Source organism: Urtica dioica, chromosome 10, assembly GCF_054948205.1.
Source record: "Urtica dioica subsp. dioica isolate 48M chromosome 10, U.dioica_male_clone48M_v1_H2, whole genome shotgun sequence".
Taxonomy (NCBI): domain Eukaryota; kingdom Viridiplantae; phylum Streptophyta; class Magnoliopsida; order Rosales; family Urticaceae; genus Urtica; species Urtica dioica.
In genome coordinates, this window is record NC_142765.1 from 19,762,596 (window position 1) to 19,777,352 (window position 14,757).

Consider the following 14,757-nt stretch of genomic DNA (forward strand, 5'->3'; position numbering starts at 1 on the left):
GACATCCTGCAGATGGTTCGACGTGGAAGAATCTAGATTAGAGACACCCAAATTTCGCTGCAGAGCCTCGTAACGTACGTCTGGGACTAGCTTCTGATGGGTTCAACCCGTTTGGGGAAATGAGTCTAGCGTATAGTATGTGGCCCGTGGTACTAACTGCGTATAACTTGCCACCTTGGTTGTGCATGAAAAAAAAGTACTTGATGCTAACGCTTTTGATACCTGGACCGAGCTCACCTGGAAAAGACATGGACGTGTTTTTAGAACCCCTAGTTGAAGAGCTGAAAGAATTGTGGGATAATGGATTCCAAGTGCGAGACGGGGCGAACGATGAAGTGTTTTGGTTGCGTGCCGCGCTTCTATGGACGATAAACGACTTTCCGGCTCGATCGTATTTGTCGGGATGGAGTGGCCAAGGGTATCTTGCTTGCCCCACGTGCAACATTGAGACGCCATCTATGAAAATTAGAAACAGGATTGTCTACTATGACCATCGTCGATTCTTGCCTACGGCTCACCGATTGAGGAAAAGCACTGATCACTACGTAAATCGTCACGAGAAGCGCCTGAAACCTGTCAAGTTGACTGCGCAAGACATACTCGATCAGTTGACTAGTGTGTCTTCCACGACAACCGGCAAGCATATCGGTAAACGAAAACGTGCTGAGTGCGAATTGAATTGGACCAAAAAGAGCATATGGTATACATATGGCTAACCAACGAATCACCCAGAATAGCGGTGTTTGTGTGCCCCTGAACGACTTCAACTTTTACGGTCGAATGGAAGACGTAATCGTGCTGAACTATACACATAACTGTCGTGTCGTACTGTTCAAATGCATATGGTATGGTGACAAGTACAATGCAGGACGTATAGTGCACGTTGATAAGACCACCGGAGCAACGAGTTCGTATACCGCCAAAGAGTGGTTTACAGAAGAGCCGTTTATACTCGCGACTCAAGCGAAGCAAGTGTTTTACATCCAAGATCTCGTTAAGGGTCGCGAATGGGAAATCGTTCAGGAATGCAATCAACGTGGGATATGGGACATTCCTGAAGTTGATCCGACCACTTCAGCATCGATTCCATTGACAATAGAATTGTCAAATATCGACCGTCTTAATCATCGACACGAAACTGCTACGGCCGAGCTTGTTAATGTCGTTGAAGATGATGAAGAAGTGGATGAAGAAGATGAGGCGCTTGCCGTTTTTGAGGGAGACGATGTTGATGTCGATACTAACATTACATCGAGTGACAACGATGAATGACTAACACCATGTAATAACCGTAGTCGTCGAATAGTAATTACATAGTAATTAAAAATACTAACTACAATTCATTTTGCAGGATGTCTACTTCAGGTCAGGACCCATCAGGAGGAGAGCGTGACCCCCCGCAGATGCTGAGGAAGAAGCGGGGACCAACGACTGGCGTCGTTTTTGCGAGAGCTCGTGTTGGGACCCCTGGAGCGAACATAGTTCGCTACGATCAGAATGCGCAGGCGTTCTACCAAGACGTCAGGGAGCAAAATCCGTTGATCGGGACGTTCCAAAACCGATTAGGAAACCTGATCAAGAGTACCATTCCAGTCGACCTCCCAGACTGGAACCATGTGCCTGCGCAGAGTGTGGCAGCTCTTATGAACTCGATTCATAACGAGTATCACTTCGTTTATGAACATCCCGAGAGTGGCGAGCTTGTGCCTGCAGATCCTATTCGCAATGAGATTGATATGGCTATCATTCGTGATGCGAAGAGGATGCGCCGTGGCCAGAAGTCGAGGTTGTCGCAGCTCTTCTTCAAGACATTTTGCGGGAGTAAGGATCTCGCTAAAAACGAAACTCCCGAAGGCTATAACCAGGAAGCCTGGTTGAAAGCAATAGAGACGTTCGACTCGCCGGAGCATAAGGTATGAGTTGAACTTCCGATGATTATTCGAATTTCTTAAAATTAAACTTCACGTATTTATGTCTTGCAGGCGAAATCTCTCCGCAACCGGGAAAATTCGAAGATGAAGAAGACGAAGGCGAGGCAAGGCTCGCTTAGTTTTTTTGGTCATCGCTCGAGGAACGTAAGTCTCTTAAAATTAATATGCAATATATATGTGATTCATATTTTAATGTTGAAAAATTACAGCGAAGAGAAGATGGGAGTATAGGCTCGGCTTTAGCGATATGGTTAGAAAAACACCAGGACGCTAAGGGATCGTGGACGACGGACTTCGCGAAGACGCAATACGTAAGTTAATTTTTTTTTTATTTACTATATTTAATTACTTTATTTCTTCTTATCTGATAAGTTTTTTGTGGTTTTATTTTGAAGGATCAAGTCACCGCCCAGACGATGGATATTTTGCGGCAAGCGGAGGAGCAAAACATCGTGATCTCCCAAGAAGATGCGGAGATGTACGCAATGCGCGATGTTTTAGGAGTGCGCAGAGACTGGGAAGTCGGTTTAGGGCCTTCGATCCCAAGGTCATCGTTGGGTGTTGCCCAAACGCTAGATGGAGGCTCGTCAAGTTCGTCATCTCAGACCGATCCATTGGTTGCCGAGATGCGAGCTCAGATGGATGCCCAACAAGCCGAGCTGCAAGTGATGCGGCAACAGATCGCCTTCCTCAGCCAGCAACACAACCAGCCTCCCACGACTCCTCAACCTCCGCCTGCATCGCAACCAGGTGGGACGGATCAGCAGACGCTAGGTTCCACGCTGGGTTCTACGCCTGGTTCTATGGATTACTTGCGAGACCGTCCTTACGGAAGCGGCGGAACGAGCGGCAGCGCGTCAGGCAGCGGTGGACGAGGACGCGGAAGCGGTTCGCGAAGTTCTGGCAACTTATTCGGTAGAGGAAATTCTACTATCGATAAGTTTTATAGGAAAAAAATAGGAATTCATTTTTTTCGCTTTTTTGGAAAGAATTTGTATTTTTAATTAAGAATTCTATTTTCAAAATATTATTTATAATTCATTTAGAATTTTGTTAATTACTTTTTATTTAATTTTAAATGAATTTTAATTTACTTTTTTTAATTTTGTATTTTTTTTTAATTTAACAAACATATTCGGTGCGACATCGTCGCACCGAATACCATGGCGCGAACATATTCGGTGCGAAAGTGTCGCACCCGATATGTATTTACCCGCCAATTTTATAAAATTTGGCAGGAAAATTGTCACGACCCGCGAGCGTCGTCACCTCGCCCGCAAACCGCGACTCGACGGAACCAACTTCACGTAGCGGGAGCATATCATATATGAATAATATAATGTAAACAAAACATTTAAAGTAAATACATAATTTACAAAACATATAATATACGAAATACGATATTATTAAAAGTGCGGAAACGTTTACAACAAAAGTGGTTATCGGAAATCTCGGGAAATTTTTCGTTTTTCTTTTAGAACTAGAAGTCGTATATCGACCCTTATACATACATATATATGTACATAGAAGCTCCCGACTTTACATATATACACGGGATATTATTTAAGGAAGAGTCGATATTATTCAAAACATTATATATATAGAGGTCTACTTCCCGAGCCAGAACCCATAGCCCGTAGGTCAAGAGATACGCGTTCCGTCTCAGTTTCCTTCTCGGTCGTCTACATTGCCGCCTTGCCCTTATCTACATTACCAAAGGACATAAAACTATGAGTCGAATGACTCAGCAAGCGGGAGTCTAGCCTATGAAAGAAAAGCAGCTAATGCAAAGCATGTGACGTGCGAACAAGCAAACAAGAATGCAGGATGCAGCTATCACCTAAAAGTGACTAATGAGCGCGCATCCTAGAATACTAGCCGTCCCGCAAGGTTATACACTCCTCACTGCTATAACCTCCGGTCCGACTAGAGACCAGTTTTCAACTTCGAGCAGCAGTCGTCAACTGATCTAAGTTTTAACACATGTCTGGGATCCACTAGTGGTACTTCCTTCATCATGACGTCAGCGCCACTGGTCTCTGGCATAGTGAGCTCGCGAACCGCGACCATCACCCACTACGCCCCGGTGTGCTCAAGGCAGCTTCCGGTGAGTCTTCCAGCAAGCAATGAGCTCGCGATGCGCGACCTTCACCCATTGCTTCGAGTACTCGGCGCACGGACCGGCATGGCCCGCCAAGCACAAGTCAGGGACTTGTGAGTACCACCGACACGAGTTTAAAGTTTGGGTACACTGCAGCTAGCAGCGTACACGTTAAACTTATTTACGGAAGAGCGTGACGGGATAAACCCCGAAAGAAATTATTGTTTCCCTTTGAAGCTCGTTTAGTGTTTTAAGTTGAAAGCTCGAAATGTGACTTTCGAACTCTCTACTCTCGATTGAATTTGAGAGTCTATCGCTCTTCCGTCCTCTCGATTCTAACCTACTTCCTAGAGTTAGAAGAGAAGTCTAACCACACACAAAGCAAACAAGGCTGGTTCAAGTTAGCGTTTGAACCTAACGGGCGAACCCGAGCTAAGTTTTCAAGCAAGAGTGGCCGAAGCCTTAACTTTCGAGTTATTCATTTTTAGGCTTTTACCTACTCTTGTTTACTAGTAAGCAAATGCACAAACAAGCAGGATTATACCCTTGGTAAGTAGTTGACTTATGTCTCCACACTTACCCGGAATTGTTCGACAGAAAGCTTGACGATTCCCGAAGATGTCTTGCTTCACACGTTCTTCGAGACACTTGGCACTTGTCGAACGTCGAGAGAACTAGCATCCGAAGTTGAACATCTGTTAGTTATTGGATTCGAGTTTACTTAAAGATAATAGGGTTCGTTGTCGGGATTAGAGTCGGTTCGGAATTCGAGAATTTAATTTATTATTCCCCGGTTTTTCGGAGGTTTATTCAAGACTCGCGTATCCTCCTATCGAGAGTGATACGAGATAATGTTCAACGAATAATCACGAGTCTTAAATAAATCAAATAATCCGAAATTAAAAATAACCGAGAATTCCAAACGAATAATTAAATTAAATTCATAAGCATCGTTAAATAAATAATTTATAAATTATTTATTTAAATTCTGAAAGTACATATCTAAGAGTATTTAAACGCTATAAGCGATTTAAAACTCACGAGTTAATCGAGCTTTATTTCGATAACTCTATCACTTGATATCTTCAGAAACTGATCTCGTCGCTCTTGACTCGTCTGGTTCCCGTTCGTCCGTCAAGATCTGTAATACAAATCTGGAATCCAATGACGAGTTAATATCGTAAATTCCAAACTCTTATCAGTTTCACAATCCAAATCCCGATTCCAAAAATCCCGAACCCAACACCAAACCGAAACCATACTAACCAACGACTCTACACAGACGATCTCAAAACTCAAACCGAGGCTCAGAAAAACCCATAATACAAACAGACCGAGTCAGCCAAAACCATAGCTCACGGCCAAACATCAGAATGAATCACTCAACCAACATCAACACATGGTCACAACAACACACGGCCAACCAACAACTTAACCAAGACAACACTTTCAAACCAAACTAATCACACGGCCAACAATATACTTAGCCAAAAACAACATTCAATCCAAACTTCCAGAGTCTCAAACTTATCATCACAGCCTCAACGAACTCATAACAAATCTGAAAACACGTCATAAAAACTCACACGGCCAAGATAACAATTTCAATGAAAATTCGTCCAAAAATTCAACAAAATTCCAAACAGCTATATTCATCAAAACCCAAGCTTCAAACAGGTTTAAAAACGTCTCAGAAACATCAATTGAAACGCAGGAATTCAAAAACCCCAAATCAAACCCTAGCTCATCATGATTTTCGGCCAAAACACTACCAAACCAAGGAAATTCAAATCCAATCCTTAAACTCGAGCTATAAACATCAATCACGAAGCTCAATGAACACCTAGAGCCAATCAATTTCACAGATTTCACTCGGATTCTAAAAAAAAACCCCCAAATTCAAAAACAAACCCTAATTTCTTGAGTTTCAATTTGGGTAGAAGAATCTCACCTCGTTTCTGGAGGAATTAAACTCTCCGACACTCTCCTACTCGTTCACCGGCGTCTCTTCGTGGTCGGTGTGCTCGGTGGCTCGTGGCGGTCACGCGCGGCGGCGCTCGGTCTTAGGACTTGATGGCGCGCGCGCGAGGAAGAAGAGCGAGGATGAAGGAAGAGAAGGAGGGTGAAGATAATTGAGGGTGGTGATGATTTTGGTGGCCGGACGGGGAGAGAGACTCGGTTGTTGTGGTTGTCAATTTTTTTTTTTTTTTGTTTGTTCCTGTGTGCTTCGTTCGGCCGAGAGACGCAAGGGAGAAGAAGAAGAAGAGATAGAGGAGAGAGAGAGAACCCGAGAATGAGAAAAATGAGAGAGTGGGATGGTGAGGTGGCAGCGAAAGAAAGAGAGAGAGAGACTAGGTGGCGTTTCCTCAGCTTGCCACGCGTACACAAGGGGTCCAATTAAAGCTTGCCACGCTTCTCTCAAAACAACCCTAGTTTCTCTTTTTTTCTTTCAATCTCATCCCTCGAAACTTTGCACATAAGTCCTTTTAAAAAAAAAACTTCACAAGTAGAGCGTTTACAAAAGTTTATACATTACAAAAATAACTTGGGCAATAGGTGCGATAAGTCGCACCTGAAAGTGTCGCACCTAAAGGGGGACTTATTAGGTGCGACATGTCGCACCCAATACCTTCTGCGACGGGTTATCCGGTGCGACGCTGTCGCACCTAATGTCGCACCTAATAAACTTTTAGGTGCGACATTTGAAGCATTGGGTGCGACATTCGTCGCACCGGATAACTTATTTTGTCCTAGTGGACCTACAAAACAAAATACTTAATAAATAAACTAAATATGATAAATACGAAATTAAATATAACAACTTTTAATTCACTTACCAAACTCCTAAGCGGACTGGATCATGTTTCGAAAATGATGTGAGTCCGCCTTAGATGCCGGAATGTGCTCGTGAACAAAGAACTTGCAAATGTTCCGTCCGAGTTTCATCGCGTATCCTGGTATGGACATCACATCAACCCTTTGTTGCCGAGAACTGGGGGATTTGTATAAGGATGGAGCTAGAGATGATGATCGTTGCAAACGAGGTTCCGCTGAAGATCCACCGGGTCCCTCTCGTTCTGCCCTCCATTGCTCAGCTGCTTCTTGATGTCTCACCCTCTTCATAGTTGATCGGACTAAGACCTCATCGCCATCGTTCTCTTCATCTGACTCGTATCTACGAAGTCCTTTGGTGGTTTTAGACCGAAGATATGCTCCAAAACTACTTTTGGACTTCTTCTTATCGGATACGGCGAAAAGACACTCTCTCATCTCCTCCCTTACTTCTGGAGGACACTTATCACACACCGTCGTACTTCTTCGATTATCTGTAGCGGCAAGGTGATTCTTCACCCTAGTAACACCTCCGCCTTTCATCTCATGGCCACAAAAGTTGCATACGAAACCGTTCGTCTTTCCCTCAATGGGCGTACAATATTTCCGGGCCGGATCCGAACTCATTCTTCAACTATTAAATCTGAATTAACAAAATATATCAACATTAACAATAATGAACAACGTGACAATAACAACTAACTAAGAATTAGATCAAACAAGCAATAAATAATAAAAAAAATTAATTACATTTAGATCAAATTAATTATTAATTACATCTAAATTCTAAATCAACAACATAAAGATTTAAATTCGAATTAAAAAAAAAAACATTTTAAAGATTGCATATTTAATGGGTTATTAATATTAATATTATTATTATTATTATTATTATTATTATTATTATTATTATTATTATTATTATTATTTGTTGAAAAGTCAATGTTATTGATTTGGTTCCGTGCATGAATCTTGCCTAATTAATGTATGGTATGTGATAATGATATATTCAATATTAAAGACCAAGACCAAGCCCACGTTTCCAACTTTCCATTCCTTTCCACTTCCTAAAAATTGTTAAAAAAAGTAATTAAAAAATGATATCACTTGCTTAAAAAAAAAAATCATTACAAAATGCAACCAAACTTTGTTTTATGAATCGGAATAACGTTGCCATCTTCTTCCTCATTTCATTTTTTTCATTTTTTTTTACAGATCTGCAAAGTGCAAACTTCTTCTCTTCCCCTAAGCTACCAAAATGAAAGTTTCCAGCTTTGATTTTTGAGCAAGTCACACACGGAAGTTCACCAGATTGCATAAAAAAAAAATTCAAAACCCAGATCTACAGTTACCATGCGGGATAGAGGAATTGCTTGGGCGAAGTTGGAGTTGGACAGCTACGTGAAGGAAAACGAAGGTCCGGCGCGGGAAGACGAGAGATTTCAACAGATCTCGCGATGGAAAATGAGAGATTTGCAGAGCTTTTTCTTAACGATGGTTTTGCTGCTTTTGCAGATCTTGCTTTAGGTGATTTTTTTTCATTTTTTAACTTCGTTTGAACGAGAAAATGAGGTAACTTCGTTTTAACTTCGTTTTTTTTCAAAACGCGAGATATATGGCGAGATATCGCGAGAAACAGACAATTTTGCGAGTTATTAACATCTCGCTCTCGCACCTAGGCGAGAAACGAGAACTCGCGCGAGATACCCCTATTTCGCGCGAGATTTCAATCCGTGTTGTCAAGACCTGAGTTGTACAAGTCACGTGACAGTCTGCGCGAACAGAACTAAAAACAAAATATTTTTAGTTCCGATTTTTATTGTAATACGACCGGATTTAGTTTTCTAATCGATTTAATTTGCAGAGATTATATTATTGACGCCTATAAAACTTTCCTAGGGTTTCATTAGGTCAATTGGCACTTTTAGGTTAATAACCACGGATCTTAATCTAATATCAGTCTTTCTACCAGAGATCTACATCGACAACTGGTTTAAGATAGCTTGCTACGGTTGTGCTTTATTTGTACAAAGTTTGTAAGTACGTATGTTTGCAAGATCGTCCCGAGCTCCGTCGTGGGAATCTCCCCTCCGGCCACTGCCTTGACCACCTCCGCACAATCCGAATGAAGCTCCAATCTCGACTCGCCGATGCTACTAGCCAAAACTATGCCTTGGAGAACCTCAAACGCCTCCGCACTGGGGGGTGAACCCCCTAGCTTGGGAAAGAATTTACGAGGCTAACACCCTTCCGGTGTGATCTCGCGCAATGCACCCCACACCGAATCCTCTCTGGTCCCGATCTAGCGCGGCATGTTTACAAGAAACTTTTAGCCGTGACTTTTTATCACTATATGTTGTAAAACTAAGACTTGTCAATTCCAAAAAGTTTATAGGTAGAAATTGTTAGCAATATTATATTAATATTGGCGGAAAATACAAGACAGAAGCAAGGAAATAAAAGTTTTAACAAAGACCGGAAAAAGTAACGCAAAGCAAGAAGACGGCAAGGAAATAGTCGAGGCCCGTTGGACGGTTTCCTTGAAGCTTTTTATCGCACTCCTCAGGTGCAGGATTACTTAGACGACAGCCTCCCAGGATACAACGACAACAGGACACACAAAGGCACCACTTAGTGTATCGACGGCGAACTAGAACCTGTGTCAGAAACTATCACCAAGACAAAAAGAAATTTTTCTGGGGAAGAGGGAAGCTCGGGAACAGCGGGAGATTATCGGATTCGGTGTTCGAAATGAGAGGAAGCTCAGCTTTTTAAGGGTTAACGTACCCACACACACTCTCCTCTCTTGCACTTGGATATCCACTAATTAAAGAGGATAGTATTTAAACACTACAACAACACACATCCCCAACCAATGTGGGACTCCTGGTATTCCACTTCCACAACACAAAATAAATGTGTTTCTTTAGCCTACTATGAGCATCAATTTCTCATTCATCCTAGGTCCGATTTTGGCAAACAAATATTCAATTTTATAGCCCTCGTTACTAGGAATCCGTATCACTTGGAATTATTCAATTCCGATGAGTGGACTCCACTCAAATTGTTGCCACAAATCAGCCATACACATGTAAATAAATACTCTTTATTTATTTAGATGAACACAAGAAAAAATGAACACAAGGTAAGATGGATTTGATGAACACAAGAAAAAAAAACCCTTACTGGGAGTTTTTGAGCTCGTGCATCTCCAATAATAGAGAATGGTATGATCGTTTACTTGTTGAGCCCTCAAACTTTAGGACTAAAGTATAATGAAATGGCTTGAATATATTTTTGCTTATTTTAACTTTAAATTGAAGCAAAAAATTGAGAGCAAGAGCGATGTTTTGGGAGCCAAAGAAGAGTGATGGAAGATTATTATCTTCCATCAAAATAGCTGTATTCTTAAACTCTGTTAAAAGTTGATGTTTTATTGAGTAATTTGTCTACTGAAAATTTTCTTTCAGCCGACGAGTATATTTCAAATTTCTCTGCATTTATTGCAATATTTTAATTGAAAATCAGTTTTTCCATAAAATTGAAGTGTCAACAAATATTCCGAACGTTACAAGTTTGTTTTAACACTGACAAACCTTACTAAATTTTTTTAACCCCAACAAACGTTCATCTGTGAATCAGATCTCAGCCACGTGCTTCATGGGCTGATATATAAAGCCAAGTAACCTTACTAGTTTTTTTAACCTCCACAAACGAGATGACGCATATGAAAATCAAGAATTCATAAATAACTTGATCGGATCAAGATGTCGTCAGTCACTAGTCAGGACATGTGAAATGCTCAGGTATATACCAAAACCAATTACATTATAAACATCAATGTGATAGTATTAAAAATTGTACGGCTTGACATATAGACGGCCTCCGATAAGGCGGAGTTTCTTTATATATAATGAGATTTTATCTCAATATTAATTTGTATGAGAGGAATAACTCAGCAGAGGCTTAGGGTTATATAGCCCCTCAATATTATTTGTTTATTTTTTTTATATACATTTTCCTATTTTTAAATTTTTATAATCTTTTCAGCTTAAAAAATTATAAATCCGTCTCATAAACTTTTTTCCGCATATATTAGCCCTCTTAGTGTAGATTTCTGGCTTCATCCCTACTCGTAACTTTTATTATTAACGTTCATTAGGTAAATAGGCACATTTATAGTTTGACATTGCTAAATAGCCAACGTTTCGTAAATCTTAGGTAGATAACCACTTTCATATATTTACATACGTGAATATGAGGTAAATAGTCACTTCCATTTATTAGGCCATTAGGCCACGTCATTTTTATGGCTATTTACCTAAGATTTATGAAACGTTTGCTATATAACAATTCCAAACGTTTTAGTTGGCTATTTACCTTTTTTTTGTTATTATAAATACTTGTTAGTTCTCATTTACTTTGTGCTCGTTCATTTTGGGCGAATCCTCAAAATTGGACCGGATATCAATTTGGATTTTTTTGCCATTGGTACTATGTGAAAGATTATAAAGTTTTATCAGAAAATCAATTGACGATGAGAATGAATAACTCACGATTTTTATAAACACGTAGTTCTTATTCACTTTCTATTTGATATTCCTAATCGTCGGAAATGTGGCAAAATATGATATTGACTATCATATCGGCGGCATTCCACGATTTTTAACCTTGGCATGCATTCTTAATAATTTAATACATAGATGATGTGTCACAAAAAATGAGTTCAGTTTGATACAAATGAGAGGTGACCAATAACCGATTATTGGTTATCAAATAATTCGTTATCAAAATAACTCAATTAGTACATGAACAACATAAGAAAATCAGGTTGACAAATAACTCAATTATTCGTTATCAAAATAAGAAAATTGACTCACGTTAGGCATATGGAGAGTGTGTTGCCAAAAATGATGTGCAATTGTAGTACATGAACAACATCAAATAACCGATATATTCCGACGAGCTAAAATCGGGTGAAAACATATATCACAAAACGACATATAGAAAAAGAAAAGAGAAGGAAGGAATTGAGTTTGTTTGAATGGCCTTGCTTTGGTTCGGTATATGTCTGCAATAAAAGAAGAGCCCTCTTCCTATCGGCTCTGCTCAATCACATTACAACAGGGCCGGCCTTGACCTAAGGCGGGCAAGGCTTGTGCCTTGGGCCCCCAAAAAAATTATTTTACATTTTTTGCCTATTTTTAAGAAAATTTACATTTTTTTACCCTAAAAATTTACACTTTTGACCCATTTTCTAAAAAATTTATATTTTTTACCTTGAAATTTTAAATTTTTATTAGTATTATAGGGCCCCAAAATATTGAATCGCCTAGAGCCTCCGATGAGTTTGGGCCGGCCCTGCATTACAACGTCAACCATTAGTGCCCAGCACCTCCATAAGTACGTGTCAATTCATGACGGCTGCTAGTGTTCAAGCCGTTTCCAAAATATGCTTACCATATTCGTCCATTTTTTTTTTAAAATTAGTTTCGGATGTTTATAAGCATTAGGAGTTACAAACTGAATGTAAACGTTTTCCTAAAATTTGCTTACGAAAAATGAGCAAGTCAGCAACCCCGGCGTTGGATTACCTAAAAATTAAAGATATAAGTAAGATTTGTGGAGGAAAATCTAGAGAGTAATTTATAGCCCTATTAGATTAGATGTGAGAAATTTCATAAAGTGAGCTTTAAAAGTGTTAAAGTATCAAGGTTAGATCTATTACTTTCAAAATATCTAAAAATGAACATACCGTTCGAACCAAATTAACATTTTTTTTTTCATTTTCACTCTCCCTCCCTGTCACTCACCTGATTTCGTGAAGAATTCCGACGGGTTTGACGTTCTCCCATGGATTTGAGCTCGTCCTCTTAAAATGTCAAAAAAGGTATGAATTTATTGTTTATATTGTGCTCCATTAATTATAGATGATTTGTAATGATTTGAATCGAATTTGGAAAAGTTAAGGTTTTAGATTCAGGGAAACTTACGGTGGAATACGATATTGTACGATGGTATACGATAAAATTCATACAGATTTATGATGGTGTATGATAACTTCCGACAGTGTACAATGAGATTCATACAGAATATAGAGATAAATAAGCTGAAAAGATATTTCTATCCATTTTTTTTTATCAAAAATTCATTTTTAGATATTTTAAAAAAGAATAAGAAGTTCTGCTTTAAATTTGACCTATTCGAGGTCCGCTTTATAACATTTCTGTTAGATATTTGCGATTAGAGAATATAGTACCCACTAGCTAGTACAAAAATTGGACCCCCCTTTACTGGTCTGAATAAAGATGAAGTAGCTAAGTTTGTATCCAAGTCAAAAGTTAAAAACACTCACTACTATACATAATTTTTCCCTTTACTTAAATCATCCCCTCTCCCAATTTTATACCCCCAAAACATTTAAGAAAAAAAACAAATCCATGGCAATGTTGCTTGACTTCGCATATAAATCAAAATAGTTTGTAAGGATTTATTAATTTTATGTTTACTCGGCACCGTTGTTATATATACATCTATACAGAGAGAGAGAGAGAGAGAGAGAGAGAGAGAGAGAGAGAGATCATCAAACAATGACAGACTCCTCAGCCACTCAGACCACCGGGAAGCTCCAGGGGAAGGTAGCGATCATCACCGGCGGCGCCAGCGGAATCGGCGAGGCCACAGCTCGCCTATTCTCCGACTATGGAGCTCGTGCGGTGGTGATCGCCGACATCCAAGACCACAAAGGCGACGAGGTCGCGGCCTCGATCCGCGGCGGGTCCTACTTCCACTGCGACGTGTCCGATGAAGCTCAGGTCAAAGCCCTCGTTGACCACACCGTGGCCGAGTTCGGCCGCCTGGACGTTATGTTCAGCAACGCCGGCGTGCTCAGCCGGGAGGACAACACCGTGCTCGACATCGACCTGTCGGAGCTCGACCGGATCTTCGCCGTGAACGCGCGTGGCACGGCGGCGTGTGTGAAGCACGCGGGGAGGGTCATGGTGGCGGGCGGGGTTAGAGGGAGCGTGGTATGCACGGCGAGTTTGGCGGCGAGGTCGGGGACGGAGAGGCTGACGGACTACGGGATGTCGAAGCACGTGGTGCTGGGTCTGGTCCGGTCAGCGAGCCTCCAGTTGGGGCGGCACGGGATCAGAGTCAACGCGGTGTCGCCGGGGTTCGTGAGGACGGCGATGGTGGAGAGGAAATACTTGAGCGACGGCGTGGATGCGGCGGAGAGGGCGGTGGAGGAGTCCATGGCGCTCAGGATAGGGAAGGTGACTCAGCCGGAGGATGTGGCTGAGGCGGTGGCGTTTCTGGCTTCCGACGAGGCTGAGTTTATCACAGGCCTTGACTTGGCTGTCGACGGTGGTGGCTCTTCTCGTCGACGATCTTAACCTATGTCATTTTTTTTTTGTGGGTATATGTGTTTTTTTCTTCTTGGAAAAATGAATATGTGAACATCGATTGGATCTTTATTTTGTTGTTCATTATTACATTTTCACAGGAAACTCGTGGCAGAGCCGGCTTAACATTGGTCAATAATATTTTTCAAGATTACCTTTTTTTTCCTCCAAACCAAGAGAAAAAAAAAATGTGGGTTATTTTAATATAGACAGGATTTGTCTTTGTTAAGAAAAGGAAAAAAAAAAAAAAAAAAACCTGTGTTAGTCGTAGCAACTACTTTGTTGTGGTAGTTGAAAGCAAGGTTTGAAATCTCGCGCGAGATGGGGTATCTCGCGCGAGATCTCGCGTTTGGGAGGGGTGCGAGAGGGATACGAGTATATCTCGCGAGTTTGGTCAAATCTCGTGAAATCTCGCGCCCTATCTCGCGTACCCCCGAATCTCGCGCGCTGGAGGTGTAAAACTGCTCAAATCTCGCCGTGTACCCCCGAT

General features: G+C 41.0%; 1 long non-coding RNA gene and 1 pseudogene across 1 annotated transcript; one reads left to right on the forward strand and one right to left on the reverse strand.

Moving 5' to 3' along the window:
• Window positions 1–3,247: 3,247 nt before the first annotated feature.
• On the reverse strand, window positions 3,248–6,236 carry LOC149383810 (uncharacterized). Its single transcript, XR_016301887.1, has 4 exons — window positions 5,984–6,236; window positions 5,074–5,186; window positions 4,613–4,706; window positions 3,248–3,636 (listed from the first exon to the last, which is right to left on the reverse strand). It is a non-coding gene; the product is annotated as an uncharacterized LOC149383810 (long non-coding RNA).
• A 6,961-nt stretch (window positions 6,237–13,197) lies between these two features.
• Window positions 13,198–14,436, forward strand: LOC149383811 ((-)-isopiperitenol/(-)-carveol dehydrogenase, mitochondrial pseudogene; annotated as a pseudogene).
• Window positions 14,437–14,757: the final 321 nt, after the last annotated feature.